The sequence below is a fragment of the Lithobates pipiens genome, unplaced genomic scaffold, assembly GCF_037356315.1.
Source record: "Lithobates pipiens isolate NorthernLeopardFrog02 unplaced genomic scaffold, aLitPip1_a1.2 Scaffold_13, whole genome shotgun sequence".
Taxonomy (NCBI): Eukaryota; Metazoa; Chordata; class Amphibia; order Anura; family Ranidae; genus Lithobates; species Lithobates pipiens.
In genome coordinates, this window is record NW_027507718.1 from 420,058,064 (window position 1) to 420,084,146 (window position 26,083).

The 26,083-nt window shown below is 43.6% G+C and overlaps 1 protein-coding gene across 9 annotated transcripts in view; it reads left to right on the top strand.

Moving 5' to 3' along the window:
* The window catches only part of APBB2 (amyloid beta precursor protein binding family B member 2), a 505,529-nt gene that overhangs the window by 127,347 nt on the left and 352,099 nt on the right, over positions 1–26,083 (top strand). The window lies entirely within an intron of this gene.

The window sequence follows — 26,083 nt, forward strand, 5'->3', positions numbered from 1 at the left end:
GGAATACTGCTGCTTGTCCTTATATACCCTAATGGCCAACATGTTCCTGTTCTAGCTATCCACTCTTATTCCATCTGTAATGTAGTATCTTTCCGCAATAATCACATTGTTGCCTTGGCAGTTACTTCCCATAACCCATTCGACAGTTCAGAGTTTGTTGAAGATGGGAATGGATGAAGCAAACAGCAGTTTTAGCTTGCCTCTGTGATAAATAGGGGTTTAGAAGATATGCAGATCCCCAATCATATTGTTGTATAAGCCTTAGATTTTGATCAAATCTGAACATTGCTTGAAGACATTTACAAACACAATTTATCTTTGCTGCAAGAGAGAAACCGAGAATTGTTTCTCTTAAGTCTACAAAAAGTGGGTGTAGAGGCAGAATGACTACATTCGCATTGCTTAATGTTCAACAGCGTTTGTTTTGTGCACAGATGGCCAATCTATTTCTTGTTTACTTGTGCTAGTTATGGATCTCTGTTTTGCATTTGTCATGTTTAGTATGGCTTCTACAGACTGAAGCATAGAACATTCCTCTTTAAGCACTGCATAAATGATCTCTTGACTTACAGCACACCATGCCGCAGCTCCTGCACTGTTACATATCAATGGGAACAAAACATATTGCTGTTATAGATTACATTAATGAAAAGGCCCATAACAATGATTTTTTTGCCAAGTTATGAAAATAGCGCTGGCTATAAAGCATTGGATATAGTGTTAAATGCAGTTCTGCTTTACAAACAATTTAGCTGTAGATGATGAAAAAAATATTTGTGTTGGAATAATACATTTACCGGCCACTTTATTATGTACACCTTTTCAGTTTCTTGGTAACACAAATTGCTAATCAGCCAACCACATAGCAGCAAGTCGGTGCATTAATCATCTAGACATTGTGAAGACAACTTGCTGAAGTTCAAGTCGAGCATCGGAATAGAAAGAAAGGGAGGATTTAAGAAGAAAGGGAAAGAAAGTGGATTTAAGTGACTTTGAATGTGGCATGGCTGTTGGTGCCAGATGGGCCGGTCTGAGTACTTCAAAAACTACTGAGATTTTCACACACAACCATCTCTAGGATTTACAGAGAATGGTCCAAAAAAGAGAAAACATCCAGTGGACGGCAGTTGTGTCTTGTTAATGTCAGAGATCAGATGATAAGCGAAGGGTTAAGGGACTTTAAGTGAAATGTGGCCTGGTTAGGTCACCTATTTCCATCCCTTGGGACTTTAAGTGAAAACTTGACCTGGTAAGGTCATGTATTTCCATCCCTATTATACTCAAAGGGGGAGAGCAATGGGGGCGGGACTTTAAATGAAGTGCGAAATTGCAATAGAATAAATTGGTGAACAATTGGGAAATTTTAATAAGTTCATAGAAAGTATAACATACACATGGTTATATCAGTTACAATTGATGAAAGGTACTAACAATACATGATTTTAATAAGTTCATAGAAAGTATAACATACACATGATTATATCCGTTACAATTGATAAGAAATACTCACAATGCATGATAACAACATATATGTACAATAATATGAACATTACAAAATTCCAGAGTACACCAAATTTGAGTTGATGTAAAACCGTAAAACATAAAATGATGCCTGCATGACGGGTAGCCTCAATATTCTGTGGAGTGTGATTTAATATAGCAACTGTAGAAACTTGGGTACAACTATGAAAAACACGACTTTAATAGCTCTACATGTTTCATGGCTGAACCGCCACTCATCAGGAGAAAGCGTTTGCAATAACTAGAATGAAAAGGGTATCATTATAATATAATAGTAATTGCAGGTATGAAATATAGGTGGGGTAATAGACAAAACCCCACATAGAGTACATGCTTACATACTAGGGTTCCCTTGATGGTGGCTGATCCTCGGGCTCCACCAGCCATATCAGAGGCACCACCCCCCGGAAGCTGAGGTGGATGGGTCAATGGGTGCTATCCAAGGCAGGTAAACACCCACGAGACAAACCTGTGTGGGGAGTAAAAGTGACAAGTGAGGGAGATCGCCAAGATATAGGCAGAATGTAATAGTGAACAGGGTGGTGATGGTGGTGGTAGAAAAGTGGAACCAGGACTAAGGTGGCCCTGAGAGCAAGTGTAATTTTCAAAAGGAAACAAAGGCAAACCAAATGCCTGTGAATAAGAAAAGGAAAAGCGATCCATAGGGAAATAAGTGGGAAAAAAACAATGAGTTGTGGATAAAATTACCCATTGCATGAAGTGAACCAATAGTAGGGCTGAAAGAAATAACGCTCCCCAGGCAGGTATGACATCCGGTGACATGGGAGTCTTGGGAGTGAATGCCGCCAGGGTCACGCCTCTTGTAGGCGCCACCACGGAGACTGCCCACCAATGTCACACCGCACACAGGAGGGAGGGGCAAAAGGTGCCGCCGCACGGGCACTCATTTGCCCGGCCAGCCGGCACCAACACCCCACCCCGCCCACGTGTCGTGCGAGTGTGGACATCGCATAAGGGCACACGCTGGCATCCCAAGGTAGCGCACCCCCAATCAAAAAAAGGGGAGGGGGAGAAGGGGCCGCCAGGCGCGTCACAGCTCCCGGACAGGAAGGACCCAATGCAACAGCAGTGTTATCCGACCAATCAAAACACAAACAATGGACCTGAATAATTACCAGGTAATAAAGTTTGTTGAGGTATAATTAATGGTTAAAAGGGTAATAAGGTAAAAAAGATAAACCAATTAAACTCAGAAAGGGCAAATAAAGGTCAATATATTGCAGGACATCCCAATTGTTCACCAGTTTATTCTATTGCAATTTCGCACTTCATTTAAAGTCCCACCCCCATTGCTCTCCCCTTTAGAGATCAGAGGAGAATAGACAAAATGGTTTGAGATGATAAAACAGGCAACAGTAACTCAAATAACCACTCGATACAGCCAAGGTATGCAGAATACCATCTGTGAACGCACAACACATCAACTCTTGAAGCAGATGGGCTACAGCAGTAGAAGACCACACCTGGGTGCTAGACCTGTCGGCTAAAAACAGGAAACAGAGGCTACAATTCACACAGGCTCACCAAAATTGAACATAAGAAGATTGGGAAAACGTTGCCTGGTTTGATAAGTCTGAACTTCAGCTGCGACATTGAGATGGTAGAGTCAGAATTTGGCATCAACGACATGAAAGCATGGATCCATCCTGCCTTGTATCAATGGGTCAGACTGGTGGTGGTGGTGTAATGGTGTGGGGGATATTTTCTTGCCAAACTTTGGGCCCCTTAGTACCAATTGAGCATCGTTTAAATGTCACGGCTTACCTAGATATTGTTGCCAACCATCTCCATCCCTTTATGACTACAGTCAACCCATTTTCTGATGGCTTCAGCAGGATAATGCACCATGTCACAAAGTTCAAATCAACTGGTTTCTTGAAGATGACAATGAGGTCACTGTACGCCAATGGCCTTTACAATCACCAGAATCTCAATCCAATAGAGCACTTTCTTTTCCAATACCTTGTTGTATCTACAGTATCTCACAAAAGTGAGTACACCCCTCACATTTTTGTAAATATTTTATTCTATCTTTTCATGTCACAACACTGAAGAAATAACAATTGTCTACAATGTAAAGTAGTGAGTGTACAGCTTGTATAACAGTGTAAATTTGCTATCCCCTCAAAATAACCCAACATATAGCCATTAATGTCTAAACCGCTGGCAACAAAGGTGAGTACACCCCTAAGTGAAAATTTCCAAATTGGGCCCAAAGTGTCAATATTTTGTGTGGTCGCCATTATTTTCCAGCACTGCCTTAACCCTCATGGAGTTCACCAGAGCTTCACAGGTTGCCACTGGAGTCCTCTTCCACTCCTCCATGACGACATCATGGAGCTGGTGGATGTTAGAGACCTTGCGTTCCTCCACCTTCCATTTGAGGATGCCTCACATGTGCTCAATAGGGTTTAGGTCTGGAGACATGCTTGGCCAGTCCATCACCTTTACCCTCAACTTCTTTAGTAAGGCAGTGGTCATCTTGGAGGTGTGTTTGGGGTCATTATCATGTTGAAATACTGCCCTGCGGCCCAGTCTCTGAAGGGAGGGTATCATGCGCTGATTCAGCATGTCACAGTACATGTTGGCATTCATGGTTCCCTCAATGAAACTGTATCTCCCCAGTGACAGCACTCATGCAGTCCCAGACCATGACACTCCCACCACCATGCTTGACTGTAGGGAAGACACACTTGTCTTTGTACTCCTCACCTGGTTGCCACCACACACGTTTGACACCATCTGAACCAAATAAGTTTATCTTGGTCTCATCAGACCACAGGACATGGTTCCAGTAATCCATGTCCTTAGTCTGCTTGTCTTCAGCAAACTGTTTGCAGGCTTTCTTGTGCATCATCTTTAGAAGAGGCTTCCTTCTGGGATGACAGCCATGCAGACCAGTTTGATACAGTGTGTGGTGTATGGTCAAAGCACTGACAGGTTGACCCCCAATCCCTTCAACCTCAACAGCAATGCTGGCAGCACTCATGCGTCTATTTCCCAAAGACAATCTCTGGATATGACGCTGAGCACATGCACTCAACTTCTTTGGCCGACCATGGTAAGGCCTGTTCTGAGTGGAACCTGTCCTGTTAAACCGCAGTATGATCTTGACCACCATGCTGCAGCTCAGTTTCAGGGTCTTGGCAATCTTCTTATAGCCTATGCCATCTTTATGCTTTATGTAGAGCAACAATTCTTTTTTTCAGATCCTCAGAGAGTTCTTTGCCATGAGGTGCCATGTTGAACTTCCAGTGACCAGTATGGGAGAGTGAGAGTGAGAACACCAAATTTAACACACCTGCTCCCTATTTACACCTGAGACCTTGTAACACTAACGAGTCACATGACACCGGGGAGGGAAAATGGCTAATTGTGCCCAATGTGGACATTTTCACTTAGGGGTGTACTCAGTTTTGTTGCCAGCGGTTTAGACATTAATGGCTGTGTGTTGAGTTATTTTGAGGGGATGGCAAATGTACACTGTTATACAAGCTGTACACTCACTACATTACATTGTAGCAAAGTGTAATTTCTTCAGTGTTGTCACATGAAAAGGTATAATAGAATATTTACAAAAATGTAAGAGGTGTACTCATGTTTGTGAGATACTGTATGTCAAGAAGAATTAACGCAATTCTGAAGGCAAATGGGTCCAACTCGGTACAAGCGAGGTGTACCTAACAAAGTGGCCAGTGAGTGTATATTATTTATATGTTATACTCTATGTGCTTTGCTTACTTAAACACATAAACACATTTTTGTCTGTAACCTTTTACCAGCCAGAGGTACTTTCATCTCTTTGTATGGCTGTAGCCAGGCTGATTTCAGTGTTCTGAGCTTGATTCTGACACCCCTCTGTGCATTCTTACCGTCCCCAGCATGCCCTCCCATTATGACTAACATCTTATCTTTGTATAAAACCAATTAAAATGAGCATAATTATATTCTATAATAAGTACTGAAAATATCTGGCAGTTATGGCGACTTTCCTCAGGAAAGCCAAAGTCTTTTTGCAGATAGGATGCGTTTAGAGAGCAAAGAAAATAACTGTATGCACTTCAAAACAAACTAGTGCCCAATCTGTGCCATGCTGCTTTCAAAATAAAGGCTACATATGTTCAAAAAGAGGGTGTGACGGTGTAGTTAGAAAGAGGGGTTTCATACTAAGCCTTAAAACTTCCAGAAAAAAGTGCACCAGTACAAAATAGGTACCACTTACACTGATGCCAGTGGTAAGATGGCAGGTGGGATGGTACTGGAAGAGCCTGGTGTTTTCTCCTAAGTTTGATCAGCTAAATGCAAGCACATTTATTTCTAAAGGAAAAGGTTTTATTTTTAGTGACATGGCAGATCACAAGAGGTTTGGTTTCCTAGATCCACTGTCACTGCCGCATCACCAGCCGTCCCATTAAAGTGAATGGGACGGTTGGTGAGTCAATAGCGGGTCAGAGGAGAACCCGCTGCGGGACAGAGGTGACAGTTGCTCTTTAAGAATTATGATTTAAATCAAGCCTTTTTACTAGTGATTTCAATTGTGATTTAAATCGACTTAATTTAATTTAAATCCACCCAGCCCACTAATATTGACACTGATCCTCCTTCTATTCCTAACATCATGCCTGCCTTTCTGCTGGCAGTCAATCAGAGTCCAGCAGCTCTGGAACCATGTGCTCACTGATTGGCTCCCCACATTCTGATATCCCATGGGAGCAAGTGAGTAGATGGGTGGGCCCCGGAGCAGCAGGGAAGTTTCTTGCAGGGTGAGTGTATATTGCCAGCAGTATGCAGTATGTACAGCATCAGTTAATGAGTGCAGATGGCACCCCGGACAAACCCAGACAGTACTGCAGGGTTCTGCACCATCCCAGTTGAGAAAGGCTGATCAGAGGGAATCTCTCTGATAAAGCCACACCTAGTGCCGTGCAATGTAAGAGGCGGAGCTGGTGATCCAAAACATCTTTTCTGGAGAATATGGTGGAGGAGAATGCCAAGGAACAGTGTGAGCTAATCCAGAACTTAAGGGGGCAGTGTAGAGATTACATATATAATTTACAGCAAATGTTCCACAAGCTGCAGCCTTCATATATGATGCCTTCTGTGTAGGCCTGAAGGAAAGTTTATGCTATTAACTTGTGGTGCACCAGTCGATGTGCGTATATTTGTGTGAGTGCATTTCCATCCTTTTATTTAATAAATTATTGGTATTTTATGGAAACCACTATGGTTGTTTTTGTGTTGTAATTTCTGGGCATTATTTCTGGATTCCTGTGGAGTGTGTATTTAACTGGATTGGATCAAATAGAGTTTTTTACCACTTTGGTAAATCTGAGGTAAACCCCCACATATGCCCAGTAATGGGACTATCCCAAGTGATACACAGAGATGAAAAGAATCCTCCTACATGGGTTGTATCTATCTATCTGCAGTAATCTCCCTTATACATCCCTTTAAAGTGCTGAATTTATAAGCTTGTCTGAGAGTTCAGAAAAAAGGGAGAGAGCTGACCTTACACACTGCAGAGCTCAGTGAAGAGAGCTCTGAGAGCTGATTGGAGGGAAGAGACACCCCCCCCCCCCCTTTCACATAGCTCACAGGAACAGAGTTGAGGCTGAAAAACAGCTGGAGCTCCCTCCCCTGTCGCCATTTTACTCTTGGTGTCAGGAAAAAATAATTTGCTATCATGCTGATAGCAGATGGACAAACCACAGAGCAAGTACACACTATAGAGGGATATGCTTTGTTCATATTTCATGTCTGAGGTTTACAACCATTTTAAAGCGGAGTTCCACCCAAAAATGGAACCTCCGCTTCAAGGGAGGTGACCCCCTGACATGCCATATGGCATGTCATTTGTGGGAGGGTGGATACCCTCTTTTAACCACTTGACCACTGGGCACTTAAACCCCCTTAATAACCAGACCAATTTTCAGCTTTCGGTGCTCTCAGATTTTGAATGACAATTACTCAGTCATGCAACACTGTACAAATATGAAATTTTTGGCCTTTTTTTCACACAAATAGAGCATTATTTTGGTGGTATTTAATCACCGCTGGGTTTTTTATTTTTTGTGCTATAAACGAAAAAAGGCCGAAAATTCTGTAAAAAAAAAAAAAAAATTTTTCTTCGTTTCTGTTATAAAATTTAGCAGATTAGTAATTTTTCTTCATAAATTTTGGCCAAAATTTATACTACTACATATCTTTGGTAAAAATAAGCATAAATTGGTGTATATTATTTGGTCTTTGTGAAAGTTATACAAAACGTCCTCCACAAGCTATGGAGCCAATATCTGAAAATTGATCACACCTGAAGTACTGACGGCCTATCTAATTTCTTGAGACTTTAACATGCCAGAAAAGTACAAATATCCCCCAAATGACCCCTTTTTGGAAAGAAGACATTCCGAGGTATTTAGTAAGAGGCATGATTAGTTTTTGTAAGTTGTAATTTTTTCTCACAATTCTTTGCAAAATCAAGATTTTTTTTCCTTTTTTATTTTTTCACAAAATTGTCATATTATCAGTTTATTTCTCACACACAGCATATGCATACCACAAATTACACCCCAAAACACATTCTGCTATTACTCCCGAGTACGGCGATACCACATGTGTGAGATTTTTACACAGCGTGGCCACATACAGAGGCCCAAAATGCAGGGAGCACCATCAGGCGTTCTGTAGCACCCAGGCCAGTTGTGACATTTCTCTCCTACATGTAAAAATCATCATGCATTTGCTAGAAAATTACATAGAACCCCAAAACATTATATATGTTTTTTAAGCAAAGACCCTGGAGAATACAATGGTGGTCGTTGCAACTTTTTATCTCACACAGTATTTGCGCAGTAATTTTTTGAACGCGTTTAAAAAAAAATGTTTTTGCATGTGAAAGATGTGAAAGATGAAGTTACGCCGAGTAAATAGATACCTAACTCGTCACCCTTCAAAATTGCACATGCTCGTGGAATGGTGCCAAATATCGCCACTTAAAAATCCCCATAGATGACAATTTTTTTTTTTTTTTTTTACTGGTTACATGTTTTAAGTTACAGAGGAGTTCTAGGGCCAAAATTATTGCTCTCACTCTAACGTTCGCAGCGATACCTCACATGTGTGGTTTGAACACCGTTTTCATATGTGAACGGGACTTACGTATGCGTTCGCTTCTGCATGCGAGCACATGGGGACAGGGGCGCTTTAAAATATATATGTTTTTTTTTATTGTTCATTTTACTTTATTTATTTTAGTTTGACACTTTTTTTCCCCAAAAATTAATTTTTTGATCACTTTTATTCCTATTACAAGGAATGTAAACATCCCTTGTAATAGGAATATCGCATGACAGGTCCTCTTTACACTGAGATATGGGGTCAATAAGATATGGGAAGCCTGAAATAAAAAAAAAAAACGATTCTGGCTTTGATCGTATTGGCGAGTCGGTAGAAGCACCGGGGGGGGGACGTCCCCTCTCGCCTCCTGTAAGAACGATCAAGCAGCGGAACAGCTGCTATGATCATTCTTTTGGTGTAGGGAATCGCCGGCTGAAAAAGCTGATATCTGAATGATGCCTGTAGCTGCACCCATCATTCAGATATCCCCGCACAAAGTCAAGGACGTCATATGATGGCCGGCGGGCTGGAAGTGGTTAAAATGCATTTTTTTTAACACAAAGTTGTCCATTTATACAATATTTCTAACACATAGCATGTATATACTAAATATGACACCCCAAAATAGATTCTCTTACTCCTCCTGAGTACGGCGATAACACGTGTGTGAGACTTCCATAGCCTGGCAACATACAGAGGCTGAGTACAGCCAAGCATGGCTGAGCATGGCCGAGCATGGCTGGGTATGGCCAAGCATGGCTGGGTATCACAGAGTATTGCAGGGTATCACCGAGTATGGCTGGGTATGGCAGGGTATCACAGAGTATGGCTGAGCATGGCCGAATATGGCTGGGTATTGCAGAGTATCACCGGGTATGGCTGGGTATTGCAGGGTATCACCGACTATGGCTGGGTATTGCAGGGTATCACCGAGTATGGCTGGGTATTGCAGAGTATGGTTGGGTATTGCAGGGTATCACCGTGTATGGCTGGGTATTGCAGAGTATGGCTCGGTATTGCAGGGTATCACCAAGTATGGCTGGGTATCACCGAGTATGGCTGGGTATTGCTGGGTATGGCAGTTTATGGCAGAGTATTGGCAGGGTATTGTAGGCTATTGCAGAGTATTGCTGGGTATTGCAGATTATAAATGGACAACATTTCTAACACATTGCATGTATATACCTTAAATGACACCCCAAAATAGATTCTCTTACTCCTCCTGAGTACAGCGATAACATGTGTGTGAGACTTCCACAGCCTGGCAACATACAGAGGCTGAGTACAGCCAAGCATGGCTGGGTATCACCGATTATGGCTGGGTATTGCAGGGTATCACCAAGTATGGCTGGGTATCACCGAGTATGGCTGGGTATTGCTGGGTATGGCAATTTATTGCAGAGTATTGGAAGGGTATTGTAGGCTATTGCAGAGTATTGCTGGGTATTGCAGATTATTGCTGGGTATTGCAGAGTATTGGCAGGGCATTGCTGGGTATTGCAGAGTATTGGCAGGGCATTGCAGAGTATTGGCAGGGTATTACGGAGTATTGGTAGGGCATTGCTGGGTATTGCAGAGTATTGGCATGGCATTGCAGAGTGTTGGCTGGGCATTGCAGAGTGTTGGCTGGGAATTGCAGAGTATTGCAGAGTATTGGCAGAGCATTGCTAGGTATTGCAGAGTATTGGCAGGGAATTGCAGGGTTAATTGTCGGTGATCAGCGCCGTGGGCACTGCAGATCCAGCCCACAGCGCTGCTGACACCGATCTCTCCCCCCTCACTGTACCGATCGGTAATGCACTAGGTGCAGGTGCCTTCCATTTCTGTTTTTATTGTACAACTATATATATATATATATATATATATATATATATATATATATACATATATATGGCATTTTCGTCAGGAAAATACTTTCACCAAAATCAATTAATTCTATTCGAGTGTACATGTTTGTTGCAGAATCCCCATGAAAGTCTTCCAGCCGTCAGATTCTGCCTGAATGTTCAATCACCATCTAGTTTCTATGGACAGCAAAACCCCAGCTTTATACAGAAAGCCTGCATTAGTTTATTGCTGCTAGCTGACTATTCTGTTGGGTAATATATTGGACATTCCAAATTTCCTGTACTAAACTTTGAAACTGGAGGGATTTGCAAGAATCTTAACATAAATAGGCTGTAATCTTGCAGCTTAGCACCTCACACCCGCCGAATCTCACCTTGTTTTATCAGGGAGCAGCTTCAGCTTTTTCTGGCCTAAGGAGGTTTCCGTGTATAGTTTCTCACTTATCGTTCTATTAGTGCATGCAATGTTTCAAAGCAATTTACTGAAAGCCTTTCTGTTCATTAGAAAAAAAAAAATTCTATTAAAAGGTATAGTATATCTTGAGGCATAGGCACAAATGGACTTCACATATATGCCAAAGCATCCATCAACCATTCACATCAACTGCCAACTATACAATCATACAGCAGCTATGTCGGCCTGTGAAAGCTGGGGCTAGAGCATATGCAGCTCTGCTATTGGCAGATAAGGCCTAAAATCACCCAGTTTGCCTGATAATTACAACTTTGGCACCTTAAATTCTAATAAAATTGTCATTTTTTCAGATCAAACAATTCAAGGCACATATCTTGAACACATGACTGCTGCTGGAAATTACTGACCATTGGCAAAAATCTATTTATTAAGCCTGTTACATTAGGACTGTATACATTTGACTGTTAGTAGCATATTTCTGTTGCTGTAAGCAAACACTATGCAGAAGGAAATGAGCCACACTCGCCACACTCGCCACATGTAATTCTATAACAAGCAAGTTAATGAAAATAACAAACAAACTGAAAATCTAGGAGGCTCTCCAGCTAACTTGCATACAAGATATTTAACATTCCACAATGGGCAAAGCTCCAACGTTGTGCGGCTTGTAACTTCAGAGCATAAGAAAGTTGATGATTCCACTAGCTTGTTCTTAAAGTATATATGTACTCTTACCTTGTAAAACAGCCCATTCAGTTTAAAATAGACACGCATGGCAAAACATTTGTGTGTGTATGTGTGTAGTGCATCTGGAAGGTATTCACAGCGCTTCACTTTTTCCACATTTTGTTATGTTACAGCCTTATTCCAAAATGGATTATATCATTTTTCTTCAAAATTCTACAAAAAGTACCCCATAATGACAACATGAAAGAAGTTTGTTTAAAATCGTTGCAAATTTATATATAAAAAAAACAAAAAAAATCCATGTACATAAGTATTCACAGCCTTTGCTCAATACTTTGTTGAAGCACATTTGGCATCAATTACAGCCTCAAGTCTTTCTGAGTATGATGAAGCTTGGCAAACCTATTTTTGGGCAATTTCTCCCATCTCAAATCTCTCTTTTTACCTTCTTACTTAACTTACCTTACCCTCAACAATGTAGGATGTTCTTATTAACACCTTTACTAAATCACTTACTGATCTCATCACCAATTTCCGAAACACCCACTTACCTTTTCACAACCCCCTCCCATCTAAACACAAATTCTTCCACAAACTTAAAAAAAATACAATTACGATACCATTCCAAGAGTTACCAAAACACATGTTAAACATGTCCAAACAAATGATGCACTTTTCAAGTAGAATCAAGCACCTATCATTCCAGAGCTCTATAACCAACATACAAGCAAAGGGGAGAAGTCATATTATTCATATACTATACCATTGTCTCTTCAAAGAATACCTTAGCAAACTTATATGAACATGCATATAACAGTACTCACCCTTTCCACGATACCTGAACATAACAAGGGAAATTTACTTCACTCTAATCTAAGTTTCTCCTTTTGGGACATCATTTAACAAAACAGGGGCTGCCTTACCCCATACAGCCCTGCATCCCACACAACACAACAGATATCTTATTACTTTTATGCAAATGCAATAGACAAGAAAAGCCAGATAGAGCAAAAGTTTTGTGGTTCCCGGTAGTAATTGGTAATTGCCCCATTACCTTTTTCTTATTCTCTTTCCCAAAAAGAGCGTAATATTACATTTTAAACTTCTTAACAGTCCCACAGGACACAGGCTTCCCAAGAGCCACTTCGTAACAGCCTGGTCCGTCTCACAATTCTCTTCTTAATTAAAATGTAACCGACCAAGGTTGTGTCAAAGCTAAGGCAATAAACAATTATTCGTTTACTTCAAAGACAAAGTTTGACCACCCTGTCACGTCCTAAATCCAAATCTCAGCAGTGCCTCCAAAACTGTTGTGGTTAAAATGGTATTTCTATATACCCGACAAAGACCAGCTAGGTATAATTATGGCAATTACCACACTTAAAAACCCGCTAAGCACTGAAGCACTGATGAGACAGCTTATTACTGAACACAAGAAAAGAATGAGTCAAAGTTGATGTTCAAAGCTTATCTGGTTTAATTCTGGGCGGGTATATAACTTATATATGCTATTATTGGCCAATCATTGCATAGGACATGGGTGTGGTTAATACAGACGTGTAGATTACATATCATTACATATCATTAGATAGGTTACGTGCTCAGATAAGGGTCTGGTATGGATTTTGAGGGGGACCTCACGCAATTATTCTTTTTTAGGCACGGGGTTCCCCTTAATATCCATACCAGACCTGAAGGGCCTTGTATGTAATTTTGGGGGACCCCCACGTATAATTTTTATTTTTTAATGCTAGCATGACCTGTGTGCAAATAGCGTTAAAAAAACACATAGAAGTGAACCAGCGCAAAAAAAAAGTCAAGTTGAGAGGTGCGCCTGTTCAACTTATGTAAATGCATCTACGTGGCTTGACATTTACTAAGATTTTGCCGGCGCAGTGAACCAAAGCAATTGAACGTGCGCAAATGCCGCTTGCGCATGTGCAGTACATACATTGACGTTGCACAGTTCCAAGTGTATTTGCAGGCGTAGCAGGCTTGTTCACAGAAAGTTAGTTTTCCATTCTATTTTGGGCATATTTGTTACTTGGACAGTTATAACTATACTTCCTCACATCACCCCCATAATATTGCCACTTCCACCTTCTTTTAATTCTGAGTTGAATAATGCGCGTGCCATGTCTATAGTGGCGCACCGATCGCCGCCTCCCATGCACCGGCATGTTGATAGTAAATGGGGAATTGCGCTGTGTTACAGGTGCAAATGCTTTGTGAAAACGGCCGTTGTGCATCAGCGTGCTCCGCAACTCATGGCGCAAAGCATTTGTAAATCAGCCCCACTGTGTAGCAAATCGTGCCTGCTGAGTAAAAATAAGCCAATTGTATCGGCTTTCTTCAGAAAATTACTTTTCATACAAATGTTACCATAAAATATGAAATGAATGATTTCTGAATACAGACATAAGGGTCACCCAGTGCTACGTCTGGTATAAAATCTGCAGGCACTGAATAATTATTTTCACACATACCTTTCCTGAGAAATATCAGCTCCAAGGCTCTAGCCTCTTCAACTCTGTCGCATATGCTTTTAACAGTAGTTGTTAGTGTAGAGTAAAGGTCATTTCATGGTAGTGTTACAGGAGTTTGCACCTAATGTATCCCCTGTAGTCACATAATGTATTCCAGTGTACAGTAATTTCTGAAACAAAAACTGAAAAAAGCCACTACAGTAATAACATAGAATAGACAAACACACACATTTATGAGGTCCTCATGGTTCTGACACTCATCTGCATTTGGACAATATCACAAATTAGAAACCTTAAAGGCTAACTCCACTTTTGTGGAAAAAAATTGTAAAAAAAGATATATATATATATATATATATATATATATATTATTACATTACATGTACACACGACACCCCATATTGACAGAAAAACACAGAATTGTTGACATTTTTGCAGAGTTATTAAAAAAGAAAAACTGAAATATCACATGGTCCTAAGTAGTCAGACCCTTTGCTCAGTATTTAGTAGAAGCACCCTTTTTATCTAATACAGCCATGAGTCTTCTTGGGAAAGATGCAACAAGTTTTTCACACCTGGATTTGGGGATCCTCTGCCATTCCTCCTTACAGATCCTCTCCGGTTCCTGTCAGGTTGGATGGTAAATATTGGTGGACAGCCATTTTTAGGTTAAAATCCAGAGATGCTCAATTGGGCTTAAGTCAGGGCTCTGGCTGGGCCATTCAAGGACAGTCACGGAGTTGTTGTGAAGCCACTCCTTCATTATTTTAGCTGTGTGCTTAGGATCATTATCTTGTTGGAAGGTAGACCTTCGGCCCAGTCTGAGGTCCTGAGCACTCTGGAGAAGGTTTTTGTCCAGGATATCCCTGTACTTGGCCACATTCATCTTTCCCTCAATTGCAACCAGTGATCCTGTCCCTGCAGCTGAAAAACACCCCCACAGCATGATGCTGCCACCACCATGCTTCACTGTTGGGACTGTATTGGACAGGTGATGAGCAGTGCCTTGTTTTCTCCACACATACCGCTTAGAATTAAGGCCAAAAAGTTCTATCTTGGTCTCATCAGACCAGAGAATCGTATTTCTCACCATCTTGGAGTCCTTCAGGTGTTTTTTAGCAAACTGCATGCAGGCTTTCATGTGTCTTGTACTGAGGAGAGGCTTCCGTCGAGCCACTCTGCCATAAAGCCCTGACTGGTGGAGGGCTGCAGTGATGGTTTACTTTCTACAACTTTCTCCCATCTCCTGACTGCATCTCTGGAGCTCAGCCACAGTGATCTTTGGGTTCTTCTTTACCTCTCTCACCAAGGCTCTTCTCCCCCCCGATAGCTCACTTTGGCTGGACGGCTGTCAGGGCTGGTTTAGCCCTTCCTTCTCTGGGCTGGCCGCTCAGCTGTCAGCTAATTGCCAGCTCTCTTCTCTCTCCACAGTTACCAGCTGTTCCCGATGATGCTCGTCTGACCTGCCTACTTAAAGCCTTCCAGGTCACTTCACCTCTGCCTTCGCGTTGGTCACATCACAAGGAACCATCTCCTGCAGTTTGTTTCAAGACTGGCTTGATGACATCCCTCCTGGCTCCTTATCCTGCTTGCAGTTGCTCTACTTGGATCCCTGACTTCAGGCCTGGCTGATTACCCGATCTGGTTATTGAACTTTGGACTGGCTGACTACCTGATCTGGTTACTGGACTCTAGCAATGCTTGACTACGCTTTTTCTATTTACCTTTTTATTTTTATTAATAAACAAGTGTGATTTACTTGTACTTCTGTCTCAGTCTGATTCATGGTTTCTGACAACGGCCAGCTCTAGGAAGGGTTCTGGTTGTCCCAAACGTCTTCCATTTAAGGATTATGGAGGCCACTGTGCTCTTAGGAACCTTAAGTCCAGCAGAAATTTTTGTAACCTTGGCTACATCTGTGCCTTGCCACAATTCTGTCTCTTCAGGCGGTTCCTTTGACCTCATGATTCTCATTTGCTCTGACATGCACTGTGAGCTGTAAGGTCTTATATAGATAGGTGCGTGGCTTTCCTAATCAAGTCCAAACAGTATAATCAAACACAGCTGGACTCAAATGAAGGTATAGAACTATCTCAAGGACGATCAGAAGAAATGGACAGCACGTGAGTTAAATATATGAGAGTCACAGCAAAGGGTCTGAATACTTAGGTATTTCTTTTTTAATAAATCTGCAAAAATTTCAACAATTCAGTGTTTTTCTGTCAATATGGGGTGCTGTGTGTACATTAATGAGAAAAAAAATGAACTTAAATGATTATAGCAAATGGCTGAAATATAACAAAGAGTGAAAAATTTAAGGGGGTCTGAATACTTTCTGTCCCCACTGTATGTATATATATATATAGCATATACAATTGCGACTCAAGTCATATTGTAATTGAATATTATTAAAAATGACCTTTCCTTTTCAATCTGCAGCTTTGTAATTTTCTGTAAAAAGGCAATATGACTTCTTGGAGGCATTCTTTCCACAGACAGTGTACAGAACGCCCCCTGAAAATTTTATTTCGGCCCCGTTCACACCTTTTCTGCTTGAAGCTTGTAGCTCTAAAATGCTCAACAAGCCAAATCCCATTAATTTCAATGGCCCCTGTTCACCAAGGAGAGTTCTGTCGTCTGAAGCAAAACGCCTGTCATTCAAAAAAGTACATGAGCTTCTTTTTGGCAGATTACAAATGGTTTTGGCCCCATAGACTTCAATAGAAATTCCTGATTTGAGCATCGTTTAGGTGGGAATGCAGCCTTCCTGCTTATGTGATTGGCTTACTGATTTTCCCAGAAGTCTGCACAAAGATAAAAGTCAGATTTTTGGCATCCCCTGCAATAAAAATTTAATCTTTGGTGAGATATTCCCAAAGGAAAAATCATGTCTAAAGGAATGCAGAGCCTGACACTTTCCTCATTAGAACCCTGCAGGTAAAGCAGCTGATTGATAATTATGCAATCACTCCCATTAGGCCTCATGCACACGAGACGCAGATGAAACCTCTGTTAAAAAAAAGCTGAAACGCGCGTTTAGAAATGCGCGTTTTGCCGCGTTTGCATGCCGCGTTTAGACGCGTTTAGACGCGTTTGCGTTTAAACGCGTTTATAAAGATAACATCATGTAGACCCTCCCCAAGCTCTCAAAGCATTTTTTTTAACTATTTCTGCTATTTTGATCAGAGTGAGCAGCAGCAGCATAGAGAGCAGTTGTACACTTGCATTTGCCGTGTCACTTGCCATGGCACCTGCCACAAGTTGTGGATTGTCCACTTGCCACGTCACTTGCCACAAGTTGGGGATTGTCCACTTGCCACATCACCTGCCAGGTCACCTGCCACAAATTGTGGATTGTCCACTTGCCACGTCACTTGCCACATCACCTGCCACGTCACTTGCCACGAGATGTGGATTGTCCACTTTCCACATCATCTGCCATGCCACCTGCCACAAGCTGTGGATTGTCCACTTGCCACGTCACCAGCCACATCACCTGCCACAAGTTGTGGATTGTCCACTTGCCACGTGACTTGCCACATCACCTGCCACGTCACTTGCCACATCACCTGCCACAAGTTGTGGATTGTCTACTTGCCGCGTCACTTGCCACATCACCTGCCACGTCACTTGCCACGTCACCTACCACAAGTTGTGGATTGTTCACTTGCCACGTCACCTGCCACATCACCTGCCACAAGCTGTGGATTGTCCACTTGCCACGTCACTTGCCACAAGCTGTGGATTGTCCACTTGCCACATCACTTGCCACGTCACCTGCCACGTCACTTGCCACAAGTTGTGGATTGTCCACTTGCCACGTCACTTGCCACAAGCTGTGGTTTGTCCACTTGCCACATCACTTGCCACGTCACCTGCCACGTCACTTGCCACGTCACCTGCCACAAGTTTTGGATTGTCCACTTGCCACGTCACTTGCCACGTCAGCTGCCACGTCACTTGCCACGAGATGTGGATTGTCCACTTTCCATGTCATCTGCCATGCCACCACCCACAAGCTGTGGATTGTCCACGTGCCACGTCACCAGCCACATCACCTGCCACAAGTTGTGGATTGTCCACTTGCCACGTGACTTGCCACATCACCTGCCACGTCACTTGCCACATCACCTGCCACAAGTTGTGGATTGTCTACTTGCCGCGTCACTTGCCACTTCACCTGCCACGTCACTTGCCACGTCACCTGCCACAAGTTGTGGTTTGTTCACTTGCCACGTCACCTGCCACAAGTTGTGGTTTGTTCACTTTCCACGTCACCTGCCACGTCACCTGCCACAAGTTGTGGATTGTCCACTTGCCACGTCACTTGCCACAAGCTGTGGATTGTCCACTTGCCACATCACTTGCCACGTCACCTGCCACGTCACTTGCCACGTCACCTGCCACAAGTTTTGGATTGTCCACTTGCCACGTCACTTGCCACGTCAGCTGCCACGTCACTTGCCACATCACCTGCCACGTCACCTGCCACAAGTTGTGGATTGTCCACTTGCCACGTCACTTGCCACATCACCTGCCACGTCACTTGCCACGAGATGTGGATTGTCCACTTGCCATGTCACTTGCCACGTCACCTGCCACGTCACTTGCCACGTCAGCTGCCACGTCACTTGCCACAAGATGTGGATTGTCCACTTGTCACATCACCTGCCACATCACTTGCCACATCACCTGCCACGTCACCTGCCACAAGTTGTGGATTGTCCACTTGCCACGTCACTTGCCACATCACCTGCCACGTCACTTGCCACAAGATGTGGATTGTCCACTTTCCACGTCACCTGCCATGCCATCTGCCACAAGTTGTGGATTGTCCACTTACCACATCACCAGCCACATCACCTGCCACAAGTTGTGGATTGTCCACTTGCCACACCACTTTCCACGTCACCTGCCACGTCACCTGCCACAAGATGTGGATTGTCCACTTGCCACGTCACCAGCCACATCACCTGCCACAAGTTGTGGATTGTCCACTTGCCACGTTCCTTGCCACGTCCCCTGCCACGTCACCTGCCACAAGTGGATTGTCCACTTGCCACATCACCTGCCACAAGTTGTGGATTGTCCACTTGCCACATCACTTGCCACCTGCCATGTCACTTGCCACAAGTTGTGGATTGTCCACTTGCCACGTCACTTGCCACAAGTTGTGGATTGTCCACTTCCAATTGCAATTGTTTAAAATATTTTTCTAATGGTTTTTCATCATTTGCAATCATTTTTGAGTTTTGAGTTCTGAAACGCAGAAATTTTTGTTTCTGAACGCATTTTTTTGCTTCTGGAAAAACGAGATTAAACGCAACTGCATATAAACGGAAAAAAACGAGACTGTGTGCATGGACACATAGGATAACATTGAATGAGTTCAGGTGCAGTTGAAAAAACTGTCCAACTGCATCTGAACGCGCGTTTAACTGCGTCTCGTGTGCATGAGGCCTTAGACTCAGTTTGAACAAGGACACAGGAAAACAAAACAGTTATTTCTTCAGAATAAATAAATGTAGGAAACTGCTACAAAGTTTGATAAAATCCATGCAATGTACATAGATTACCCAGAGGGGAATGTTTTTTTTTTTTTCAAAAAAAGTAGTTACTCTTTAAAGTGAATGTGTCAGGATAGAAATATGTCAGCTGCATTTGTTGACTTTTTATATCCTGACATGTTACTGACTGCATGCTTATTCCAACTTAGTAATTAGCAGGGCCGTCTTTAGCACAGGGCAAACGGGGCACTTGCCCTGGGCCCAATGTTTGTAGGGGGCCCGCACTGCTACCCGCGAATTGTGGCCCCAATGAAGGTTTTGCAGAGTGCGCAGAGGACAGGAGGCTGTATTCCCATGCTAGCCAGCTGAGAGGGGGCAGGGCTGGGAGCTCCACTGACACTCTGACCCCGCCCCCCTGCAGCCTGTATGCTCGGAACAGAGTGGCTGTAGTGAGAGCCAGTGATCAGAGTGGGAGCGTCAGTGGAGCTCCCGGCCCCATTGATGCTCCCACTCCAATCACTGACTCTCACTACAGCCACTCTGTTCCGAGCATACAGGCTGCACGGGGGCGGGGTCAGAGCGTCAGTGGAGCTCCCGGCCCCACCCCCCCTCTCAGCTGGCTAGCGCGGGAATACAGCCTCCCGTGTCCTCTGCAAAACCTTCATTGGGGCCCCAATTCACGGGTAACGGGGGCCCCAATTCACAGGTAACGGGGCCCCCCTACAAAGCATCAGTGGAGCTCCCAGCTGTTATAGTGAGATCAGAGAATGGAAGCCCCGCCCACATACCTCTAAATGTATGTAGTGAGTTTGGCTGCCCAGGTATGTCCTTGCACCCATAAAATGCCTGACTGCTTAAACCCTGAGCTGTGTTATTCAACTGTCAAGCTGTGCATTGCTAAAAGTTCTCTGACCATCACCTGTAGCATGTACGCAGTCTCTGATTGTCTCCTGTAGCATGTATGCAGTCTTTGATTGTCTCCTGCAGTATGTTCGCAGTCTCTGATTGTCTCCTGCAGTATGTCTGCAGTCTCTGATTGTCTCCTGCAGTATGTCCGCAGTCTCTGATTGTCTCCTGCAGTATGTCCGCAGTCTTTGATTGTCTCCTGCAGTATGTCCGCAGTCTCCGATTGTCTCCTGTAGTATGTCTGCAGTTTCTGATTGTCTCCTGCAGTATGTCCGCAGTCTCTTATTGTCTCCTGCAGTATGTCCGCAGTCTTTGATTGCCTCCTGCGGTATGTCCGCAGTCTGATTGTCTCCTGCAGTATGTCCGCAGTCTCTTATTGTCTCCTGCAGTATGTCTGCAGTCTCTGATTGTCTCCTGCAGTATGTTCGCAGTCTCTGATTGTCTCCTGCAGTATGTTCGCAGTCTCTGATTGTCTCCTGTAGTATGTCCCCAGTCTCTGTCTCCTGCAGCATGTCACCAGTCTCTGATTGTCTCCTGCAGTATGTCGCCAGTCTCTGATTGTCTCCTGCAGTATGTCGCCAGTCTCGGATTGTCTCCTGCCGTATGTCCGCAGTCTCTGATTGTCTCCTGCCGTATGTCCGCAGTCTCTGATTGTCTCCTGCAGTATGTCCGCAGTCTCTGATTGTCTCCTGCAGTATGTCTGCAGTCTCTGATTGTCTCCTGCAGTATGTCCGCAGTCTCTGATTGTCTCCTGCAGTATGTCCGCAGTCTTTGATTGTCTCCTACAGTATGTCCGCAGTCTCCGATTGTCTCCTGTAGTATGTCTGCAGTTTCTGATTGTCTCCTGCAGTATGTCCGCAGTCTCTTATTGTCTCCTGCAGTATGTCCGCAGTCTTTGATTGCCTCCTGCGGTATGTCCGCAGTCTGATTGTCTCCTGCAGTATGTCCGCAGTCTCTTATTGTCTCCTGCAGTATGTCTGCAGTCTCTGATTGTCTCCTGCAGTATGTTCGCAGTCTCTGATTGTCTCCTGCAGTATGTTCGCAGTCTCTGATTGTCTCCTGTAGTATGTCCCCAGTCTCTGTCTCCTGCAGTATGTCGCCAGTCTCTGATTGTCTCCTGCAGTATGTCGCCAGTCTCGGATTGTCTCCTGCCGTATGTCCGCAGTCTCTGATTGTCTCCTGCCGTATGTCCGCAGTCTCTGATTGTCTCCTGCCGTATGTCCGCAGTCTCTGATTGTCTGCTGTAGTATGTCCGCAGTCTCTGATTGTCTCCTGCAGTATGTCCGCACTCTCTGATTGTCTCCTGCAGTATGTCCACAGTCTCTGATTGTCTCCTGTAGTATGTCTGCAGTCTCTGAACCTCTCCTGTAGTATGTCTGCACTCTCTGACACTCTCCTGTAGTATGTGTATTAATGTGCCCCTTTACTTGCTCAATTATTTAGGATTGCTTCACTGCTCAGTGAGAGGTAATGATGTGTATTAGCCTGTAGCAACCAATCATCGAACAGTAGTGATCTGCTTTAATCTCTAGCAGCCAATCAGTAAGTGGTAATGATGTGCATTAACCTTTAGCAACCAATCGGCAAGCAGAAATTATGTGTTGTTACCTCTAGCAACCAGCCAGCGAGCAGTAAGGATAGGCTGTAACCTCTGGCAAACAATTGCAATCACTGCGTGATCTGCTGCAGTAAACTGATTTTGAGTCTACCTGCTATTTTTTGTATGTCTCAGAATGGAGGGGGGGGCCCCAAGAAAATGTTTGCCCAGGGCCCAATCAAAATTAAAGACGGCCCTGGTAATTAGTGACACATTAATTAGGATGACAGCCTTTTAGGTTGCTTCATGGTGTAGTTCACAACCATCAAAGTGTGCCAAGCTAGCTGTTTAAATGAGATGTTCGCTGCCAGATTAGTGGTGATGGGGAGTATGGAGCTTTGCTTACCATAAAGCACTTGTGGGCCTGTGCCCAGGAAAAATCGGAAGCACATTGATTGTTTTTTTTTGTCTGGACAGTTGTGGGTAAATTGATCAGTGGAATGAGCATAAGGAAGTATCACAAGACTACATGTAGCTCAAATGTTTAGCCCAATTTTCTACAAGTTAAAGAACAGTAAATTGAAGGAAATCTTTATGTATGGCAAACTACACCCTGCTTTAAATAATTAATTCTGAATTTAAAGTATAAGTAAACCCTCATGGTATAAAACAGCCCATTTAGTTTAAAATAGAAATGAAAGGCAAAACACTTGTGTGTGTATATATAGATACAACCCAACATTTTATATTCCCGATATGTGCCTGCTGTACCATGTACTTGTATGCAAAAGTATCTTGTTCTCTTTGTATTGCTTCCTTTGTGTGAAATGCCTGGTGATCCTGCCAGTCCTGCTAGTAACATTTTTTTGTTCATCTTCATTATCCACTGGGGTATATTTAGCTTCTATCCTGCTCTTACAACACAGACAATTTACCCTCATACGCGTTCAAGCATGTTCCACATCAACCAAGTAATGGGTATATAATTGTGAATCAAAATCATCAATAACTCATACTTGCCAACAGTCCTGATTTTCATGGGACAATCCAGATTTTGGGACCCTCGTCCCGAGCTCGTCCCGATTAAATTCCCAGGATTCTAACTTTGTCCTGGGAAATCGGGAATGTTTTTGGCAAAAATGGCTGGCGGACTACAAAAAGAGAGCCAAAGGCCAAACGCTGTACTATAGAAAGGATATGAATGTCCAAAAAATAAAAATAAATCGATCAGTAGACTACAAAAAACTGGCCACAAAAAACTGGCCACTGCCCACACCTATAACTGGCCTGTGAGAAACCCATGGAGGGCATATACATATAAAACAAAGACAATTCCATAGCTCAACTCACCAACCAGTCTGCTGACCAACCAAATTAACCTGTCTAACCTTCTGTTAAAAGCAGGGGTTTAGTTAGCAGTGCTAACTAAACCCCTGCTTTTAACAGACGGTTAGACAGGTTAATTTGGTTGGTCAGCAGACTGGTTGGGGAGTTGAGCTATGGAATTGTCTTTATTTTATATACATAAACATGGCCGCCTTGAGGACTATTTCCCAGTGGAGAGGGGAAGGGAAGCCAATTGGCTTTTCTCTTCAGTGTACAAGTAGACAATTCTCTTGTACACTGAAGCCAATTGGTTGTGTGGATCAAAGGCCCCTCCCCTCTCCACTGAACACACAGAGAAACTAAGCTGGGAACAGAAGCTGCCGCCAACCCTCCATGCCGTTTCCGACGACAGTGGACAGACAGTCACTCATGTAAGGAGGGGCTCCGCTGATGGGGACACTGATGTAAGAAGGGGCTCTTCTGATGGGGACACTGATGTAAGGAGGGGCTTTGCTGCTGAGGACACTGATGTAAGGAGGGCATCACTGATGGGGACACTGAATTAAGCAGGGGCTTCACTGATGGGGACACTGTTGTAAGCAGGGGCTTTGCTGATGGAGGCACTGGTGTATGGAGGGGCTTCGCTGATGGGCACACTGATGTAAGAAGGGGCTTCGCTACTGGGGACACTGATGTTAGGAGGAGTTCCGCTGATGGGGACTGTGATGTAAGGAGGAGCGTTGCTTAAGGAGGAGCGTTGCTTATGGGGACACTGATGTAAGGAGGGGTTTCTCTGCTGGGGACACCAATGTAAGGAGGAGCTCCGCTGCTGGGGACACTGATGTAAGGAGGGTCTTCACTGCTGGGGACTCTGATGTAAGGAGGAGCTCCGCTGATGGGAACACTGATGTAAGGAGGGGTTCCGCTAATGGGTGCACTGATGTTAAGAGGAGCTCCGCTGATGGGGACACTGATGTAAGGAGGAGCTCTGCTGATGGGGACACTGATGTAAGGAGGAGTTCCGCTGATAGGGACACTGATGTAAGGAGGGACGCCACTGCTGGGGACATAAGATGTAAGGAGGGGCTCTGCTGCTGGGGACACAAGATGTAAGGAGGGCCTCTGCTGATGGGGACACCAGATGTAAGAAGGGGCTAAATTGATGGAGACACCAGATGTAAGGAGGGGCTCTGCTGCTAGGGACACTGATGTAATGAGGGGCTCCACTGGGGGCACATGATGTAAGGACGGACTCTGCTGGGGCACCTGATGTAAGGACAGACTCTACTGGGGCACTGATGTAAGGGGGGCTCCGCTGCTGGGAACACTGATGTAAGGAGGCACTCTGCTGGGGGCACCTGATGTCATCTGGTGGCAGGCGACGTGGCAGGTGACACACTCAGGGCTCCCATTGATTCTGCATTATGGTGAGTTGAATGATTTCATTTTATATTACAATGCAATAATAGAAAGAATGTACTTCAATCATCCTGACACCATAACACCCATGATGTTGGGATGATTGAAGCACTAACACCAAGTGTTTGAAGTATCTTTTTCCTGCCGATTGTTAAACTTTATGGAATACATTTCTATTGTGGTGTAGGATCTGGGCCTTCTGTCCTTCCAACCTTCTTTCTTTCCTTCATTCTCTCTCCTTCCCTCCCTCCCTATCTTTCCCCCTCTCTCCCTCTCTCTCTCTCTCCCTTCATCCCTCGTTCATCTCAGATGCTAACCACACCCCTTTGAGCAACGCCTCCTTTGAGCCACTCCCAATATTTTGCTTAAATCGCGCCCATGTTTCGCTGTTGCTCACTTTGCTTGCTACATTTTTCTTTCCCCTCTATGCCACGCCTAGAAACGAATGCCTCACCCCCTAATTATAATAGGACTCTGCCTACAGGCAAAAAAGTGTCCCTATATTTTTTTTAACTATGCATAACTTGGTTGGTGTGGAACGTGCTTGAATGTGTATGAGGGTAAATTGTCTGTGTTGTAAGAGCAGGATTGAAGCTAAATATACCCCAGTAGATAATGGAGATGGAATTTTTTTTTTATACTAAGTGTATTTGATTACCTTCCTAATTCTATTAAATCTTCAGTATAGTAGTGGATTTCCATAGATACTGGGTGAGCTCATTTAATATGCTTTTGTGCGTAGGTGACATGTCAGATCTAAATGGAAGGAACGTATTGCAGCTATACTCATCAAATGATATGCAAGTGTCTGTTGCAATTTTTAGAATTGTTATTAAATGTTTTCTCCTACCATATCTCTACTTGCCTTGTGGGCCACATTATAGCAGGCCCGAATGTACTAATGGGTGTGCAGTTGTGAGACAAGCCGCAAAGCTGACTTAGTTGGCTTTCTGTAACCCATGGGTCCTGTTTATGAGAAATATTTCTGCAATGAGCTATGTGAAGTAGATAGTGACTGTGTGCTTCATTAGAACGGATTATGAGCAGACTGTGTACAGACTCTGCAATGCTCAGTCATCTCCCAGGAAGACCAGCACACTTTTACTTGACTGAGTCTTGTCAGCAGATCAGAGATTTTCCTCATTTACTGTAATTACTCCAGGGGATTATCACCAATGTATTCTATAATGAATGCTGCCTGATTTCACAATAACCGCAGCTGCAAGTATACCACTCCAGGATTTCTTAAAGGAAATTTTAGAGCACATAGAAAACCATAGATCCCAACTGTCCCT